This window comes from Leucopleurus acutus, assembly GCF_964270905.1.
Source record: "Leucopleurus acutus genome assembly, chromosome: 14".
NCBI lineage: Eukaryota > Metazoa > Chordata > Mammalia > Artiodactyla > Delphinidae > Leucopleurus > Leucopleurus acutus.
Genome location: NC_139156.1, coordinates 71,462,757 through 71,482,266, shown reverse-complemented (window position 1 = coordinate 71,482,266; position 19,510 = coordinate 71,462,757). Strand labels below are relative to the sequence as shown.

Below are 19,510 nucleotides of genomic sequence, written 5' to 3'. Positions count from 1 at the left end.
AAGTTCTGACTCATAAGGGAGAGCCAGTTGAGCAGGTGGAAGTAACAGGAATCTTAAAGAACGATAAAAATAGAGTTTTAAAAACTGTGATGGGGATAGAAGTTCTGAAAAATATCAGAGAAGTATGGTAAATTTATGAGAACAGATTTTAAAAGTTCAGGGAACAGATTAGAAGAATTCTATAGCATATAAATTTCAAAAGGAAAAATGCCTTGAAAAGATTGAGGAGCTTGCAAAAATTCTAAACATACCCTAAAGCTCTTAGCGTCATTTTTTTCGGTATTAGGATTATGAGTAATCTCTTTAAAATTTTACCTCTCCACATTTTTGTCTATGAAGTGGTTTTCAGATGGTCAGAGCAATTCTGATTATATTATCATCTAAAAAAATAAAACAAAAGTTACTTTAAAACAATTTCTGCCATGTAGCTGCACATCATTCTGCTGTGGTGGTTTTTATATGACCTTCTTTCCAGTGTCTCTGCATCTCTGCTCTAAATAATCCATTTATTGCTTCATTCATTAAGCGTATGTTTACCGAGAAACTTCCATGTAGCAGCAGTGTTCCAGGCGCTGGGACTCTGATACGAACAAGGTCACATCCTTGTTCTTAGAGGGCTGATATTCTAGTAGGGGAGAAAGACAGCAAACAAATAGAGCATGTCTTTAATTCTAGGCAGCAATCGTGCTTTTAAGAAAAATGAAGGAAGGTAAGAGGAGAGGGAACAACGTGGTGTCGTGGTTTCAGATGTGCTGGTTAAGGATGTCAGTCCTCTGAGAAGGGAGTGACTCTTTTTTTTAAATATTTATTTTTTTATTTGAATGCACCGGATCTTAGTTGCGGCATGCGGGATTTAGTTCCCTGGCCAGGATCGAACCTGGGTCCCCTGCAGTAGGAGCGGGGAGTCTTAGCCACTAGACCACCAGGGAAGTCCTTAGGGAGTGACTCTTGATGGGAGGCTTCCATGGTATGAATTGGCCTTGGGAAAATCCAGGTGAAGACTTGTGCAGACAAGGGAGTAGCAGACATAAAGGAAAACCCCCAGATGATCTGAGACCAGTTTAAAAAAAAAACAAACCTCAGGATACACATGGTTTTCTTTGTCTGCTCTTTAAGTTCCAGGAACACATTGTTCCAGTAAAAGATGGACCTGCAGCTTAGAGGGGATGGTAACATGGGTAGATGAGAAAGAGAGCAGATTTGTAAGATTTCTATTTTCTTTGTGTCTTTGGAATGGAAATGATAGTCTGCTGTCGCTAAGAGGGAAGAGTAGATGAAGAAAGAGAATGTAAGAGGGTGCCTACGTTCTAGATGCTTTCAAGGATTCCGCTTGGTGGGAATTTTGTCCCTTTTTTTTTTCCATCCCTTAGAAATGATTGCAATCTTGGGGCAAAGAGATGATGTTAGCATTCCTATAATTCTTTTGAATAATCTCAATGGCCAGGGCTTTACTGAAATCTGAGGTTTGGTCATCGTCATCTACTTGTTTTTAGAAGCTGTTCCTCCTGAAATTCTCTCTACCTTCTGGCTTAAATTTCCCTTAAGGGGTTGATGAAGGGAGAGGTGCGGGTTGGATTATACTAGTAGAAGAGGGGCCAGGTCCTAAGAGAATTTGTCCCTAGAGGAAAATAAAGAGAGAACAGAGGGACTCCAGTTGTGTGGGGCACAGAAGGGTGAGGCTTCAAGGGACCCAACTGGAAACCTGCATCCCTTTCTCCTCCTCCAGACCCCGACTTCACCTTCCTCTTGTGTTCTTTAATGCCCCCGCCCTTCGCTCTCCCTCCCAGCAAACAGTGCAAACTTGGCTCCATCTTAGCCCCAGCAGGAAAACTAGTGCCCCAAATGTTTCCAGATGAATTGCCAGAAATCATCTTTCTGGAAACCTGGGAAATGCCATTTACAAGCACAAGAAGAGAACTCAGAAGGGCGTTCAGTAGGTGTGCCCCGTGGTCAGGTGTGGGAGTGTTGCTTTGTCCAATCAAAATTCTAATGGGGCTTCCCTGGTGGCGCAGTGGTTGAGAGTCCGCCTGCCGATGCAGGGGACGCGGGTTCGTGCCCCGGTCCGGGAGGATCCCCCATGCCGCGGAGCGGCTGGGCCCGTGAGCCATGGCCGCTGAGCCTGCGCGTCTGGAGCCTGTGCTCCGCAACGGGAGAGGCCACAACAGTGAGAGGCCTGTGTACCGAAAAAAGAAAAAAAAAAAAAAAAAGGATGAAAAATCCAGATGAAGGAAGATGATTTAGTATTACATTGCTTGCAGAGAACATTTTGGGAGAGAACTGAGCTAGATATTAGGAAGAATTTATTCAAAGTGGGGAGGTATGGTAAACACTGAAATGAGTTCCTGTTTAGGTTATACAATTTCAGTCTTCGGTGATGATCTTTTTTTTTTAAAGAAAAGTTTCTAATATTTGAACTAGTTTAGGCAAAATTATTGGAAGTTGGAAAGATGACCTCATTAAATTAAATCAGAATGATTTAATAAATGACATTTGATACCTATCATTTTCTAAGATGAAAAAATAATCTCCAAAATTTTACGTCTATCTCCGTAACATGAAATACAGTCGTCCCTCAGTATTAGCAAGGGGATTGATTCCAGGACCCCACAGATACCAAAATCCAAGAATGCTCAAGTTCTTTTTATAAAATGGTATAGTATTTGCATATAACCTCTGCACATCTTCCTGTGTACTTTAAATCATCTCTAGATTACTTATAATACGTAATGCAGTGTAAATGCTGTGTAAATAGTTGTAAGTACAATGTAAATATTATGAAAATAGTTGCTGGCATGGCAAATTCCAGTTTTCTTTTTTGGAATTTTCTGGAATTCTTTTTTACTGAATATTTTCGATATGCGGTTGGTTGAATCATGTGGGGATGCAGGGTCTGTGGATTCGGAACCTGCAGATACAGAGGACTGACTATAAGACTCCTGATACCTAACGTGCGTGGTCAAAATCCAGAATATTTTATCTGTGCGTCACTAAGCTTATAATTAGTTAGTAGTAGCCTCACTCCTACCAGCTCCAATTAAACAGATTTAAGACCTTTTTTCGGATTAGTTTTAGGTAAATAATATAAATGTATACTTGGAAGCAAACAAATGTGATTAATTAACAAAATGTGATCACTGGAATTGGACTCATAACTAATTCTGTAGCCAGACCAAATAATGAGGTATGAATAGACAAGGAAAGACAGCTATGACACTGCTTGGTATAATAACTGTTGTTTCTCTTTGCCTTTCCAATTCCCTGATAAGGAGTGTACAATAAATTCTTAAGTTCACTACGAACACATGTCGTTGTGTTCACAGTGTTCAGTTTAAAATCAGATTCCAGGGACTTCCCTAGTGGCGCAGTGGTTAAGAATCCACCTGCCAATGCAGGGGACACAGGTCCCTGGTCTGGGAAGATCCCACATGCCACAGAGCAACTAAGCCCGTGCACCACAACTACTGAGCCCATGTGTCACAACTACTGAAGCCCGCGCACCTAGAGCCTGTGCTCTGCAACAAGAGAAGCCACTACAATGAGAAGCCCGCGCACCGCAAAGAAGAGTAGCCCCCGCTCGCCACAACTAGAGAAAGCCTGTGTGCAGCGACAAAGACCCAATGCAGCCAAAAATAAATAAATAAATAAATAAATAAAAAATCAGATTCCAAAATACACATACAGGTGAATGATCAGACAGGGTTTCTCCAAACGTCCACGGAGATAAGAGTACCACTTACAGCAGTGGTCCCCAGCCTTTTTGGCACCAGGGGCCGGTTGTGTGGAAGACAATTTTTCCATGGACTGGGGGTGGGGGATGGTTTCTGGATGATTCAAGCGCATTGCATTTATTGTGCACTTTGTTATTATTACATTGTAATATATAATGAAATAATTATACAACTCACCCTAATGCAGAATCAGTGGGAGCCCTGAGCTTGTTCTCCTGCAGCTAGATGGTCTCGCCTGGCAGTGACGGGAGACAGTGACACCTGACGTGTGTTGCTTATGTCCAGTCTACTGTGTGATCTTGTTTTGGTCGCTGTCACTGCAGGAAACCCTGCTTCACAGAGATAGCATGTTGGAAATGGAAGCAGGCTTTTCAGTGCTTTTGTGGCAATCTCAGGATATCCCACCTTGACTTTAATCGAGAATGTATAGAGATCTGAACTTGTCTCAGACAAACTTTTAAGGCCACCGTCATTTGCAATCTGAAGCAGTTGATCCTCGTCTAGCACGGACAAAGTCGATTCACCTGGCTTATTCACAAATGGGTCCGTGGATCCGTTCCTTCCCAGTTACGGCTCTTTTATGGTTGGGAAGTAATGCTCAAAGTCTTTTGAAAATTGGGATAGGTGGTCACGCACCAGCCGGGAGGAGGAAGGCCCTGGCTCAGTCTCTTTCAAAATCTCTGCTAATGTTTCAAACGTGTCAAAAATCCCAACGTTCACCCGTCACCCTCATAGTTCCAGTTTGGCTTTGAATTCAGCCACTTTGTCTGTGGACCTGAACACAGTTGTCATTCTCCCCTGAAGTGACAGATTGAGTTCACTGAGCAGGTCGAATGTGTCACACAAGTAAGCAAGCTTTGTGACCCATTCTGTGTCACTGAAATGTGTTGCCAGCGGTGACTGTTTTTCTAAAAGAAATCTCTGGAGTGGCTCTCGTAACTCAAAAACTCTGGCCAGTGATCTACCTCTAGAAGCCATCTCACTCCTGTGTGTAAGAGAAGATGTGTGTGCTCTGCGTCTGTCTCCTCACAGAGCTGCGTGAACAGACGTGAGTTAAGGCCGTGTACTCTAACGTGGTTGATAATTTTAATCACATCCTCCAAAACGCTAAGTTCGGGTGACATTTTTTGGCTAGCCAGCATTTCTCTATGGATGACACAGTGCGTAGGCTCACATTCAGAAGCGACCTCTTTGACCCAAGTAATGAAACCAGAAAGCCGTCCAGACAGATGGCAGCCGATCTGTCCGTGCATATACCTGCACAAAATGACCAGTTCGGTTTTCCTGATATGTAATCATTCAAAGACTTGAATAGTTCCGCAGCTGTGGGGTTGGTTGGCAACAAAAGTGCACATAACATATCTTTGTGCACAGCCTCCTGAAAAATACATCACACAGAATGAAGCCTTGGTGCCTTGTTGTCAACATCGGTAGACTCGTCAACCTGGATTGCATACCACGGTGACTCATTAATCCTCTCTAACGATTGTGTCTCATCCTCTGCTGCTGTTTCATCAATTCGTCTAGTTAGGGTGCTAGCCGAAAGAGGAACACGTGCCACCTTTTGAACTGCAGCCTCTCTTAAAAGTTCATGACAAATGTCCTTAGCAGCAGGCAGGATCGACTCTTCACCAATAGTAAAGGGCTTCTTAGCTTTAGCCATGTGGTCAGCCACTAAGAATGACGCTCTCAGTGCAGACGCATGTGATGAAGTGGTGGCCTTCAATAATTGCTTCTGTTCTCCGTGTTCACATTTTTTTCTTTTGAAAAACTCCACAAAGGCTTGTCGTTTAATGCAGGGTGCTTGGTCTCCACGTGGAGAAGCAGTTTTGAAGGTTTCATGGCTTCCTTGGGTAGCCGGTCACCACATATTATACAAAGCAGGCTTGGAGAATGTGAATCCCCTGTTGCAGTGAACCCGTAATTTAAGTAGGACTCTTGGTGTTTTCTTTTAAGTGCAGCTTCCTTTTTGTGGGCAGTCTTAGAGTCTTCTGCTGTCTCATCATTGGGTCTTTCCCCCTTTACAAAGAAGCTCTCCAGTGACGTTTGTTTTTTATTCATTTTGGCTAGGGTTAGCTTGTTGGCTTACCGTAACTGTGGCTGAGACAGTGCTCATTGCGGGAAAAAGGCGCAGACGGAAGTGGTAAATGAAATAATGGGCGGACTAAAATAAGTGTCGGATTCTGACTTAAAGCCTGCCACCAGATGCTGCTTAATTGCCACTTGCTACCCACTGATAGGGTGTTCATATGAGTCTGCAAGCAATTGATTTATTATGGTCTCTGTGCAGTCAAACCTCTCTGCTAATGATAATCTGTATTTGCAGCCGCTCGCCAGTGCTCGCATCACCGCCTCAGCTCCACCTCGGATCATCAGGCATTAGATTCTCATAAGGAGCAGGCAACCTAGATCCCTTGCATGCGCAGTTCACAGTAGGGTTCGCGCTCCTGTGAGAATTTAATGCCGCCGCTGATCTGACAGGAGGCGGAGCTCAGGCGGTAATGCCAGCAATGGGGAGTGGCTGTAAATACAGATGAAGCTTCGCTCGCCCGCCCGCCACTCACCACCTGCTGTGTGGCCTGGTTCCTAACAGGCCAGTACCAGTCCATGGCCCAGGGGCTGGGGACCCCTGACTTACAGAACACCCCCTGCTTGGGTGAGATCTGGGTTTAGAGTTGTTTAGAATAGCCCATAGGAGCAGTGTTCATTCTCCAGCAGACAGGGAACTTGTTGCTAGTAGTAGAAGGTAAGTAAGACATAAGTTTAGTTGAAAGGACATCTGTCAGACCCGAGTTTTTTTTCCTTGGCTGTGTTGGGTCTTCGTTGCTGCACACGGGCTTTCTCTAGTTGCGGTGCGCATGCTTCTCATTGCAGTGGCTTCCCTTGTTGCGGAGCACAGGCCCTAGGCGCGTGGGCTTCAGTAGTTGTGGCACGCAGGCTCAGCAGTTGTGGCTCACAGGTTCTAGAGTGCAGGCTCAGTAGTTGTGGCGCACGGGCTTAGTTGCTCCGTGGCACGTGGGATCTTCCCAGACCAGGGCTCGAACCTGTGTCCCCTACATTGGCAGGCGGATTCTTAACCACTGCGCCACCAGGGAGGTCCCAGACCTGAGTTTTATTCTCACCTCTGTTTACCTACTGGCTGGGTGAACCTGCACGAGGAGCTTTATTTCTCTCAGGACAGCGTTAGACTCACTGTCATTTCTTACAAGCATTAGTTCCCTTTCCTGTGGGGTGGGGAAGGCATTGTGATAGCAGGTACGGGAGTGGCTGTATTTTATAAACAAACATATGGGATGAGAAATGTCTATCTCCCTCTAGCCTCAAGTTCCAGAAGTGGAGCTTCTACCTCCGTATGTGTGGCCAAGAGTTACCTGACTTTAAAATGAGGTCATTGACAATATTCACGTTAATTAAAAAGCTTTTTACAGCAGAATGTCAATATATTACTTTAAGTAAGAAATAGATCTATCAGGCTAATGAGTTATATTGACTGCTGTATTTTCTCCCTGTAGGTACAGATAATAGATGTAGATATAAATATATGTGAAGAATTATTGTAATCAATGAACTGGTTACCGAGTGGATCTGACTTCAGAACCAGGGGAATAAGTTGGAAGGTGTAAATGGCTGATGATTCAAAGCCATGGAAACCTAAGGGATTTTGCTCTTTCTGGGGATCCATTTGCCACATGGTCTAGAGACCCATGTTCTTGGGCCGGGATCTTCTTGCCCTATTGGTGCTGGAAAGGCCCTGTCCATATTTGCCGCTTTGAATTTCCCTTTTCAGTGCTAACTTCTGATGGACAAGAATGTTTCCTTGTAAGAGTTTTTCAGCTCAGTGTACACTAAAGCTGAAATTTGAGGCTGAAATACCGTTTATTAGTTTGCATGGAAATGCTAGGTAATAATTGTGTAAATGCGGGGCTGACTTTATCTGGAACCAAGATTAAGTTTCAGCAACTTCTCCAAATGCACTTCCGAAAAATCAGGAATACCTGGTAAGTTCTCTTTTTGAAAAGGAACACAGTGCTTTTACTCAGCATGAACATTAGTTTTCAGTTTTTCCATAAAAGAATCCTTCCTCGAAATGGTTCTTTTTCACAGAAACTAACAGAATTATATAAAAAGATGACAATCAGTGAAAACAGAAATACCGTAATAGTGGGTCCTGGGGTTACAAGACTGAGAACCTGGGAATCAAGCCCAGTTCAACATTTACAGTAATGGGACGCACATTCGTGTCTCATGTTCTGTGAGGGGTGGTGGAGAATGAGCAGGTGTAAGGGAGTCTTACCTGGCTCTCCGCCCAGTTAGTCCATTGTTGAACCAGAAAGTGACGTAAATTCACGGCTCTCCTGTAAGGCTGTGTAAGGACATGGAGTTCTCAGAGGAAAATGATACGTCCAATTTAGAAGCGGCAATATGGATCAAATAAATGTAAATGGGAAGAATAACTGCTGTCGAGAAAGTCTTGGAGGCTTCCCTGGTGGTGCGGTGGTTAAGAATCTGCCTGCCAATGCAGGGGACGTGGGTTTGAGCCCTAGCCCCAGAAGATCCCACGTGCCGTGGAGCAACTAAGCCCGTGCACCACAACTACTGAGCCTGAGCTCTAGAGCCCACGAGCCACAACTACTGAAGCCTGTGTGCCCAGAGCCCGTGCTCCACAACAAGAGAAGCCACCGCAATGAGAAGCCCACACACTGCAACAAAGAGTAGCCCCTGCTCACCGCAACTAGAGAAAGCCCGCGTGCAGCAACGAAGACCCAATGCAGCCATAACTAAATAAATAACTAAAAAGTCTTGGACTGGAAAAAGCCTTGCGGTATTAGATATTGGAACTGCAGTATGTGAGGGAAGCTATAATGGCATTTCATTTGGGTATTTTATTAGTAGGAGGGATTTTTAGAAGGTTGAAATTTGTATACTCCATATATTACTCCCATATTTTGAAATGTTTCTTTTAATTGTATTTGTATTTTTTTCTATTTTTATAGCAGAGTAAGATGGCTAAAACCTCCCAATTTGTCTCTCTGTCTTCATTATATGAAAGTAATCCACAGTGTCCATTTAAAGGTCAACTGTATCTAAGTCTGAGTTAGAAACGTGCACACTGAGGTGCTGACTCCTTTTTTAACTGATGTCTAAGCAAGTAGCATGGGGATAATATTTCAGTGACATTCATCTGTAGTAATGCTCCTGTTGTTTAAAAAAATTCATTTTCAAAACTTCTATGCCTTGATTAAATAGGTACTGTACAATAGATCCCATAATGAATGACACAAATTTAAAAATATTACTTCATAATACACTGTCTTACTGGTAGATCTGATGTAATGGAGTTTATATTTCAGTAGGTACAACATTTTTAATAATAAAAATACTTGCATAATATTCATATCATAGCACTTCCTGAACCTTTAGGTGCTCTCTTAGTTTCAAAAATACATTTTAGGGGCTTCCGTGGTGGAGCAGTGGTTGAGAATCTGCCTGCCAATGCAGGGGACACGGGTTCGAGCCCTGGTCCGGGAAGATCCCACATGCCGTGGAGCAGCTAAGCCCGTGTGCCACAACTACTGAGCCTGCGTGCCGCAACTACTGAAGCCCGCGCGCCTAGAGCCCATGCTCCACAATGAGAAGCCACCACAATGAGAAGCCCATGTACTGCAACAAAGAGTAGCCCCCCCCCCCGGGCTTCCCTGGTGGCGCAGTCGTTGAGAGTCCTGTGAGCCATGGCCGTGAGCCTGTGGCCACTGAGCCTGCGCGTCCGGAGCCTGTGCTCCACAACGGGAGAGGCCACAACAGTGAGAGGCCCGCGTACCTCCCCCACAAAAAATAAAAAGAGTAGCCCCCACTCACCGCAACTAGAGAAAACCCACGCGCAGCAGCGAAGGCCCAGCGCAGCCAAAATCGAATAAATAAATTTATAAAAAGAAATACATTTTAATTTTGAAAGAGACAATTTCTGGGAAGATTTAAAATACCCAGCACACACAATGTGTTGTGAATCACCTGCCTCTGACAGCTAACATGCCAGTAGTTACACTTTATCAGAAACGTTTGCATGTGAAATTAGGGCAGGGACCCTCTGCAAGGAATTTTTTAGACTCTTAGTTTTATTGGCTAAATATAAGAGTTCTGAGATCAGTAAGTGAAGGAGAATTACATACTATAAATTATCATGAGAAGAAAGCACGTTTCTAATTAATTAAAATTTTTTGACTTACGATCAAATGACTGAACTTTGTGGTGTTTTGTCTTCTAAATTATAAGATAAGCGCGGCGAAATGATAGTCGAGGGGGTCTAGCTGAGTCAGTGCTTAGGAAGCTTTTTGAGAACCTTGGACTGTAAGTGCTGCACACATTGAGGGGGCAGTTACAGGAATAGTATAGTAGAGTGCATTATGGAGAAATAATGCAAACGATAGTGTTGCCAGAGATGTTTCCCTTTTTTATTAAACCTTTAATATATCACTTAGGTGTGATTAGTTTCTTCTCCATACAAGCAGCCACGACAGTCATCGCACTGATGGAAAAAATTGATAAAGAAGAGGAAAGGAAGAAATGAAGGCAGAAAAATAAAGACGGCAGAAGGAAGAGAGCCAGATAGAAGCCACACAGCCACAGTTGTTCCATGGGCACAAGTCACTGATCAGACGTGCTTGCTCTTCCACTCTTGCCGGATGTAGTTATAAGCCTTTAGGTTCTTTATTTTACAGTTAAGATTTTAAACTCTGAAAATCTCAGCATATCTTTTCGCTGTCACTGGACAGGTGCCATGTGGTCATTTTGTAGAAGGACCATTTATGACCCACACGGACCGGAGAGGGGAGAAAGGGGGATGGTTGATTTAAATACCCTAATGCAGAATTTACTGTGGATTTAAAGTCTCTGACTTAATGTTGCATTAACTACTGGTGGCTGCTTTACTGCCTTTAAAACACGCATATATAACTGGATACTGTAATGCTTTGAGGGTAAAATAAATACCAACTCACACTAAAATAAATACTCTGCACGGTGAAGTTCACGTAGACATAAATTAATCATTTACCAGTTAACCAATATGCACAGGAAAGAAATAGATGACTTATTAAAGGTTGCCTCATCTGTAAAATGGGGAAAAAATGCTGATATATTTTACAGTGGCGCTGTGAGGGAAAATATATGAAATTATTGCCAAGCAGTCTATAAACCATAAACTACAGTATGAACATTAAATTAATAATATTTATACTAATTCAGATTCAACACCCTCTGCCTTAAATACATCTCTTTGCCTATCTGAGTATGCACATAACCAAGCTGAGGCTTTTTATTTAATTTTTATTGGTGTCTTTGGAATTCTGCAGAGCATCGCAGAAGTGACTGGTTATGTTAGAAACTTTTCAGTCCCAACATTTCTGAGACAAAGTTCTTGGCTGTTCACATCCCCAATCCCATTTTTAAGGTTCTCTCCCGAAGGGACTTAGGTCTTTCACTTGCATAGACATAGTAGTTACGAAGGGGACATCGGTGTGAATTTTTCAATCAGGTGGAAGTGATGAACATGCTCTGGACTGAGATGGGGAAGCAATGTTAAATTAGCGGGGAGGTACGTTGGGTCTCTGCACATTGCATCGAACTCATCTGAGATGTAAACGTTCTGTGCCTCAGCAGCATGGCCTGAAGCAGCAGGGTTTCAAGGATATCATGCTGCTCCAAACGTTACAGGCTTTAGAGATAAATCAAGCTCCCGTTTCTCAGCTCAGGTTCAGAAATGTCATTCAAGGGCACAAGGGAGAACTAAGCAATATAAAACATATTTCCCTCACGCTTCTACCTTTTCTTCTTCTTTTTTAATGGAATCTTATCATTTAGAAGACCAACTTGTATGAAACCTGTAATCCATTCAGCACATTTTTAACATTGTCAAGTGTCCCTTTGACTCTCAATGATAAAACACATCAGGCATTTCTTCGCTCACTTCCTTTTTATAGCGGCCGTTAATACAGAAATACCTCCTCATCTTCCACTATGAAATGACAAATGGCTGACTGGAGAAGTCTGAAATATTGCCAGATCTCCTCTATGTATCATGTGTCATCAGCAATGATACACAGCGACTAATCTTTGGTCATGGACTATATTGATGGCTTTCTTGTCATCGGGAGGTATGTATTTGCTCGAATCAGGTTTAAGGCTCTAATATTTATGCTCGGAATGTGTGTGCTAGAAAAAGTCTACCTAGGTCCAAAGGGAAATAACCCTCACGTTTTCTTTCATTTAACTATTTTTAGCACTTGGCATTTTCATCAGTGTCTCTTTTTTGCATCACGATTCATCCAGGAGTGTTCTGATCAGGAATCTAATCTATCCCAGTCAATTTTCCCTTTTACTGATAACAGTCTCCTTGTCTAATAGGAAAAGTAAGAGGGAAAGGAACATGGCTAAAATGCATACTTATCCCAGTTGAAGCTTATCAGAGCTCAAAAGGAAACACAGTGAAACTGTTTCCTCCACTTCCTAAATCCAGCTCGGGGTTAGGGGCATTGAAGTTTTCCTAAAGGAACTATCATAAGGGCAGAGCACCAGAAGAAGAAGCCAGGGAGGGCAAAATTAAGGCTTCGAGGGAAACAAAATAAGGTCAGTAAGGCAACAGTTCTACTTCAGTTCAAGTTAACTAATATCAAGTGCGTGATACCAGCCCAAACTAACCAAAATCATTGCCCGCATAGAGCTTACATTCTAGTGGAGGGAGACAGACAATAAATAAATGAGCAATAAATGAGTCAGTTATATAATTTATCAGAGGGTGGCGATCATCATGGTGAGAAATACATCAGGGGAGAAAAATAGGAATTGGTGGGAAGGGGTTGCATTTTTAGAAGGGTGGTCAGTGAAGATCTTACTGAGAAGTTGACATTTGAGGGAAGACTTGAAGGAGATAAGAGAGCAGGTCATGTGGATTCCCTGGGAAGAGTGTCCCACATGGGACATAGCATGTGCAAAGACCCTGAGGCAGGAACATGCCTGCTGTGCTGGCAGAACTATAGCGAGCTGTAGTGATTGGGGTGGAGTAAGTGTGGGGATGGGGGAAGGAGGAGAGAGTGGTCAGACTGGGCTGAAACACAGATGGACTGAGGACCACTGTTAGGCTCTAGCTTTTACTCTGATTGTAACGGGGAACCACTGGAGAGTTTTGAGTCAGGGAACAAAATGACCTGACTTATACTTTATTGACAGATTGGGAGTTTGGGATTGGCATGTACAGACTGCTATATTTAAAACATAGATAACCAGCAAGGGCCTACTGTATAGCACAGGGAACGCTGCTCAATATTCTGTAATAACCTAAATGGGAAAATAATTTGAAAACCAATAGATACATGTATATATATAACTCAGTCACTTTGCTGTACACCTGAAACTAACACAACATTGTTAATCAGCTCTGCTCCAATATAAAATAAAAATTAAGAAAGAAAAGAAAAGAAAAGAGACGGTAGGGTGCAAGGGTGGAAGCAAGGAGATAATTAAAATGAAAAGTTCAGCTCTCCTCTCTGCATAAATTTAATGAATATGAGCCAGGAATTGGGAGACAATAGTTCAGAGTTATATGCAAAGACACTGAAGTTGTAACTACACAAAGCTAAAAGTGGTTGGAAGAGAGAGTTCAATAAAGCAGTCCATTTCCTCAGCACCAAATGTTAAGTCTGAAAACATTTTAAACTAAGTTGATGGATAACCAATGATAAAATTTTATGGCTTGGGAACTTTGCATATCTCTTGCTAAGGGATAGATTTAAAAAAAAAAATCTCCTTCCTTAACACAGGGTCTGGGTTGTGGAATCAAACAGATGCCTATTATGATGTTGAAATTGTCTCCTCAAGTACCTTTTGGTCCTGGAAACTGAAAAGAACAAAAAAACAAAAAAAATCAAGACCTTTCAGTTGGAAGCTGTGGAAACTTGAAGAGTTAAGAAGAATGCAGACCAGCAAGAAAAATGAAGGAAGCCATAATTTGGATTAATTGTGTTTTTATTTTCAAATTTAAAACATACGAATGATGGGAAGAAAAAAAATAGTTGAGTCTCCTTCAGGGAACAAAGAAATGGAGAAATAAAAATACTGACGAGGGCTTCCCTGGTGGCGCAGTGGTTGAGAGTCCACCTGCCGATGCAGGGGACTCGGGTTCGTGCCCCGGTCTGGGAGGATCCCACATGCCGCGGAGCGGCTGGGCCCGTGAGCCATGCCGCTGAGCCTGCGCGTCCGGAGCCTGTGCTCCACAGTGGGAGAGGCCACAGCAGTGAGAGGCCCGCGTACCGCAAAAAAAATTAATTAATTAAAAAAATAAATACTGACGAAAGGTGAATTCAGCCTTATAGGCTCCCTTCCTGGCAGTCTGAATTATTAGGTTATGCAACAGAGCTCTCCCCGTTTCTCCTGGGTGGTTTAGGTTTGGAACAAATTGGACCTGAAAAAGTGTCAAAATTCACAGTAGGATCGCCTACTCACATCACCATTTCTCTCTCTGAAGTAGGTTACTACATTCATCTAGGGAAATTTCTATTGAATTATAATTAGGTGGCTAATTAAAAAGTGGATTATCAACTGTATTAAAATATGAGAGAAAGATGTGCACATCATTTGTTCTTTAATTTAGGAAATCCACTGTTTCCTTTAAAATATTCTCACTGGAAAATTCCATGTATAATATGTATGTTTTCCTTTTTCATCTTAAATCAGTTTTATTGAAGCAAGTCTAAGATTTTGTTTATTGAGGTAATGGAAATAATTTGAGCTTCCTCTGTTAATTAAAAAAAGTACTTATATATCCTAGTTATCATTCTTTAGAATGAGAACTGATGGCCATGCAAAGCAATGCAAGGTTCCCAGAAGAAATAATAAGAATGAAAATAATAACTGCTGCCATTTATTCACTGCTAATATCCCTCAACAATCCTGTGAGGTAATTTTATGCCTATTAAACAGATGAGGAAACTGAGCTCAGAGAAGTTAGGCAAATTATTCAAAGTCACAGAGCTTGATGGTTATAAAGCTGAAATTCAAACTCAAGTCTTTTTGACCAAAATAATCTTGCATTAAGCAAGAGTTCCCCCACCCTCAAAGCTAAAACTGTATGGTTGCATTCAACTGGTTTTGAAATTGATCATGTTCACGTACCATATAAACAATTAATCAGGATCTTATATTAATCAGAAGACCATATTTCCTAGCTATTTGTCCAAACATCAGTTTATTTTATAAAGTAAATGATCGCCAGGAGACTCCTGAGCCATTCCTAACAGCAGAAGTTAAAAAGTAAAAGTCACCTGTGACTGTAAGTTATTATTTGTCTTTCCTATTTTCTTCGAATTTCTAAGAAGGTAAAAATTAAATGATAGCCCTCGAACTTTGGTACGATCCTGTTTATGAGCGTGCTACACTAGTCAAGTATTAAGTGGGTCAGTCTGTCCCTAAAAATTGGCCACCCCAAGTGGATGACGTGGCTGACAGGCACGACTGACTGTGCTGGGATGGGCTTCCCGAATTGCTTATTCAGTCCTGATACCAGGCAGGTTACTTGGAGTTCCTTCTCCAATAAATAATGACAGCAATAACAATGTAACTATACTAATATTTACTGTGGGCCTGTTGTGTGTCAGACACTGTGCCCGTTGCGTACACCACTTCACTCTGCTCCGGGCTTTCTCAGTCTTGGTACTACCGACCTTTTGGGCTGGATGACTTTTTGGAGTGGGGAGGGTTGTCCTGTGCATCTTAAGAAGATTTGGAACATCCCTGGCCTCTACTCCCCAGCTGCCAGTGGCGCACCCACCCCCTCCAGTTGTCACAGCCCAAACTATCTCCAGACGTTGCCAGAAGTCTCCTTGGAGGGCAAAATGGCCCCCAGTTGAGAGAGAACCTCTGTGTTACTTCCTCAACAACTCGAGGGAGGTCAGTACTATTAGATTAGTAATATCACTGTTGAGGAAACTGTGGCTCCAGGAGGGTGAAGTAAATGGCTGAGGTCTCACAGTTAGTAGATTACAGAGATGGAATGCACGTAGATCACCTGCCTCTAGAATGCTGTTGTTATTCCATGGTTGAAACTCATAAGTGAAGGAGTGCCCTCTTTCCCACCCTTTTCACTCTTTTTTTTTGCGGTACGTGGGCCTCTCACTGTTGTGGCCTCTCCCGTTGCGGAGCGCAGGCTCCGGACGCACAGGCCCAGCGGCCATGGCTCACGGGCCCAGCCACTCCGCGGCATGTGGGATCCTCCCGAACCGGGGCACGAACCCGCGTCCCCTGCATCGGCAGGCGGACTCTCAACCACTGCGCCACCAGGGAAGCCCCCTCTTCACTCTTACATTTCATCATGGGGTGGAGCATTGGGAAGGAAGAAAGGGTGTACAAGACATAGTACACAGAATTTCTATTGAATCATGGTCTTTTATTTGACAGATTAATTCCATTTTAATTGGAATTCTGAAAACTAATGAAAAAAATTAGAAGTGTTAGATGGTCTGTTCTCAGGGTTTTTGAGTCTGTCTGATTTAATTCTAACCAATTAGCATGCCATTAGGGAGGAGTATTACGTTGAGAATCAATATTACGCTAAACACTAATATTTTATTCAGTATTAAAAATCTGTACAAATGGTAATACAAGTGCTTTATTCCTACTTTCTCTAAATGAGAAGCACTTCCTTAGGGCAATTCTAGCTACAAAGAAAATGGTATCTTCTGAGGAGTCTATTGGTATTAAACTTAACATAGATCATTGCTTAAATGAATCAGTAAGATTTAATTGAATGACATTTGTTTATTTTATTGTGAAGTGTGTAAGTTTTTCAGGGTATCAAAAATTGTTTTCCTTTTTATACCTATAGTATAATCCCAGGTTAAGATGACAACAAAATTACATTATTGACCAATACTGCTAAACAGGACAAAATAACTGTCATATTCTGATTGTAGGATATCATTTCTTTCTTCCTTTTTTTCTATGGTATTTCTACACATTTTTTTATTCAGATATAATCTTAGGCTGGGATTGGAACCTATATCCAGATTCTGCATTTTATGTCTTCTTTGCAAAGAGGAATTAATAAACCCAGATAAACAGTAAACTAGATAAACATCTAATAAGCACCTAGAAATAGGTCACTGAGGCAAGATTTAACACCAGGATTTTAGGAATTCCCCGGCAGTCCAGCGGTTAGGACTCTGCGCTTTCACTGCTGGGGGACTGTGAGGGCACGGGTTCGACCCCTCGTTGGGGAACTAAGATCCCACACACCGTGAGGCACGGCCAAAAACAAACAAGCAAATAAAACCGGGATTTCAAATCTGCTTTCCATATTGTGCCCCTCTGTGCGTTTCCCGGCATCTGACCTTGCCACGTTCTTTCATTTTAGAGCCTGGGTCCACTGTGCGCGTCCTGTGGTTCTTCCTGGCCCCTGCTTTCATCTCGCCTGTCCTGCTGCTGCTTCTCCTCTCCTAACCTCAGTAGCTTTTTCAAGGTTCCAAGCTAGGGTAGCACCGCGAGATTACTATGGTTTGGATCTAATGAAGGCATTTACAATTTTTTTTTTATGACTTGTGTACTTTAATTCCCAACTTCTCAAATATTTGAAAACCTTAAGCAAACTATGCCTTTAAAAACATACCTAACTTTGTGAATTACTATACTTTGTCCTTCAGTATTAGAAAAGTGTTTCTCCATACTTTAGTGATCTCCCAGTTGGGTTGGCAAGATCAGTTAATATGCACAGACTTTGAAAAAGCTACTCTTTAGGAAAGGGATGCTTGTAATCCCATGGCATGATTAGAAGTTAAAAACTGCCATGCAGGACGAAAGCAGGACAAAAAAAAAATTGAATAAGTGAAACTAACCGAAAAATTAGAAATTGAAGGTATATTCAGCATGGCAATCACCATTACAAATAGGAAAATTTAAACTAAGAAAACAACATTTAATTGGTTGACTTCTCTAAAATATTGATTGGATTTCATTAATAAGCATTTTATGCATATGGCTATTCTGAAAGTTCCTTTAAAAATGAAAGACTAATGCCTTAATGAGAGGTATTATCACATGAACATATTTGAATCTGACTTATGAAAAACGGGACTTGAGAATTTAAAATGTGTGCATAAAATGCAAATGGATTTAATTAACTGAAAGCCCATAAGACAGAACTTCTTCAAATAAGCAATTACTTTGGGGACTAATCGTGTAAATAGGATCCTGATTCATTAGCACAAATACCCATATGAGAGAAATATCAGCAAATTTTATTCTTTAGATTATTTATGCACACATGGTAATATCTCATTAATTTAGGACTTCAGTGAATTTAAAATCTTTTGATAATTTGATCATGAGCTGGGCTGACGTTTACCTTTCTTTTGCAAACATTTTATTTATAGGTAGACGACATATGGTGTTTTAAACATTTTTTTCCAGTCTTATGTACTCTTTTAGACACAATAAGCTATTTTCAGTGAACCTCGGGCACTTTACAAGCTCCTACGTACACCCAATCTATATGCTAATAACAAAATGCTCATATGCTTTACTATAACAGGTCTCCTTAAGGATTTCTGTTTTATAATGTTTTGTTGAAGTTGCTATATGTAGTTTAGAGTAATAAAGCCACATTTGTTTAACAGCTATCTATAATTCATCCTTCTCACAAATTCAAATATGCCCACATCCCTAATTCATTAGAATAAATGTAATTTTGCAATATTCACATCTCTACATATAGAATTTTTCTTTTCAATATGCATTAGAACCTCTAAAGAAAAATAAAATACAACGAAGAGGGAAAATAAATGATTTTGTGAGTGTGGACAGAGGAGAGTGAACTGTTTCAGATCACTTTAAGTCCTTTAGGCACAATGCACTGGTGAAAACTCAATAATATAGCCCTTTACTCAAAAGCCAATTTCGCTCACTTCGGATGACTCAGTTCTAATCACTTGCAAAGTGGTAATAAGTTTTTCCAATTAAAGACAGTCAGTGTCCACACCAAAAGGGGTGGATGCTCCAAACTAGGACATCTGGGATGAAGACAAGTACCACTGCACAGCAATCTGGCCTTTTGAAATCTTTCTTACATGTGGCCATGACTTTTCAGAGTCCGCATGACAGTTTTCTGCACAGATGCCACTCACTAAGGAATCTCAAAAGTGCTTATAAAGTGAGTAGAAGAATTATGTTAATTTAATGATCAAAACTCATACGTAGGTCTACATATGAGTAGATCAAAATGACTAAAATTCTAAACCATGTAAAACATATTTAGCAGTGATAAAAACCACAACTGAACCAAAAACTTGAAATTCCCCTCTTTTATGAAACATTCTGAAGACAGATCTAGATATTGGAAGTTATGCCATGTTCACACAAGAAGTAGTTCCGTTTCTTTTTGAATATTGTGAGAGGATTAGAATTACCCATAGTAGTAGTTACTTACCCCATGAAGGGGAAGAATGAGCTTCAATTCCATTTTCATGACTTAATCAAGAATACTTGCTGAAAGAGGCCTCTTTCATGTGCTTCTGGGTAGTTATAAAAGCTGGGTAGGAGATACAAGCATGGAATGTTTTATCATCAAGAAGAAAAATTTACAAGGAATAATAGATTGTTATGTCAGTGATTGTTTCCCGTCTGAACGAGAGCTATCCCAGCCAACCATATGCTATTTACAGATCAACTCGGTGCCCACAAAAGTTTGAGCAAGAAAGGCTAAAATGACTACCGCCATTAAAGAAAGGAGACCGGGGGCCGTC

General features: G+C 41.5%; 1 protein-coding gene across 2 annotated transcripts in view; it reads right to left on the bottom strand.

Moving 5' to 3' along the window:
* The window catches only part of RHOBTB1 (Rho related BTB domain containing 1), a 114,824-nt gene extending 95,534 nt beyond the window's left edge, over window positions 1-19,290 (bottom strand). The window contains exon 1 of one of the 2 annotated variants that reach the window (XM_082854373.1): window positions 19,195-19,290. The gene's annotated coding sequence lies outside the window, so the exon portion shown is untranslated. The remainder of the gene's footprint in view (window positions 1-19,194) is intronic. The other variant, XM_082854372.1, reaches the window with a different exon arrangement.
* Window positions 19,291-19,510: the final 220 nt, after the last annotated feature.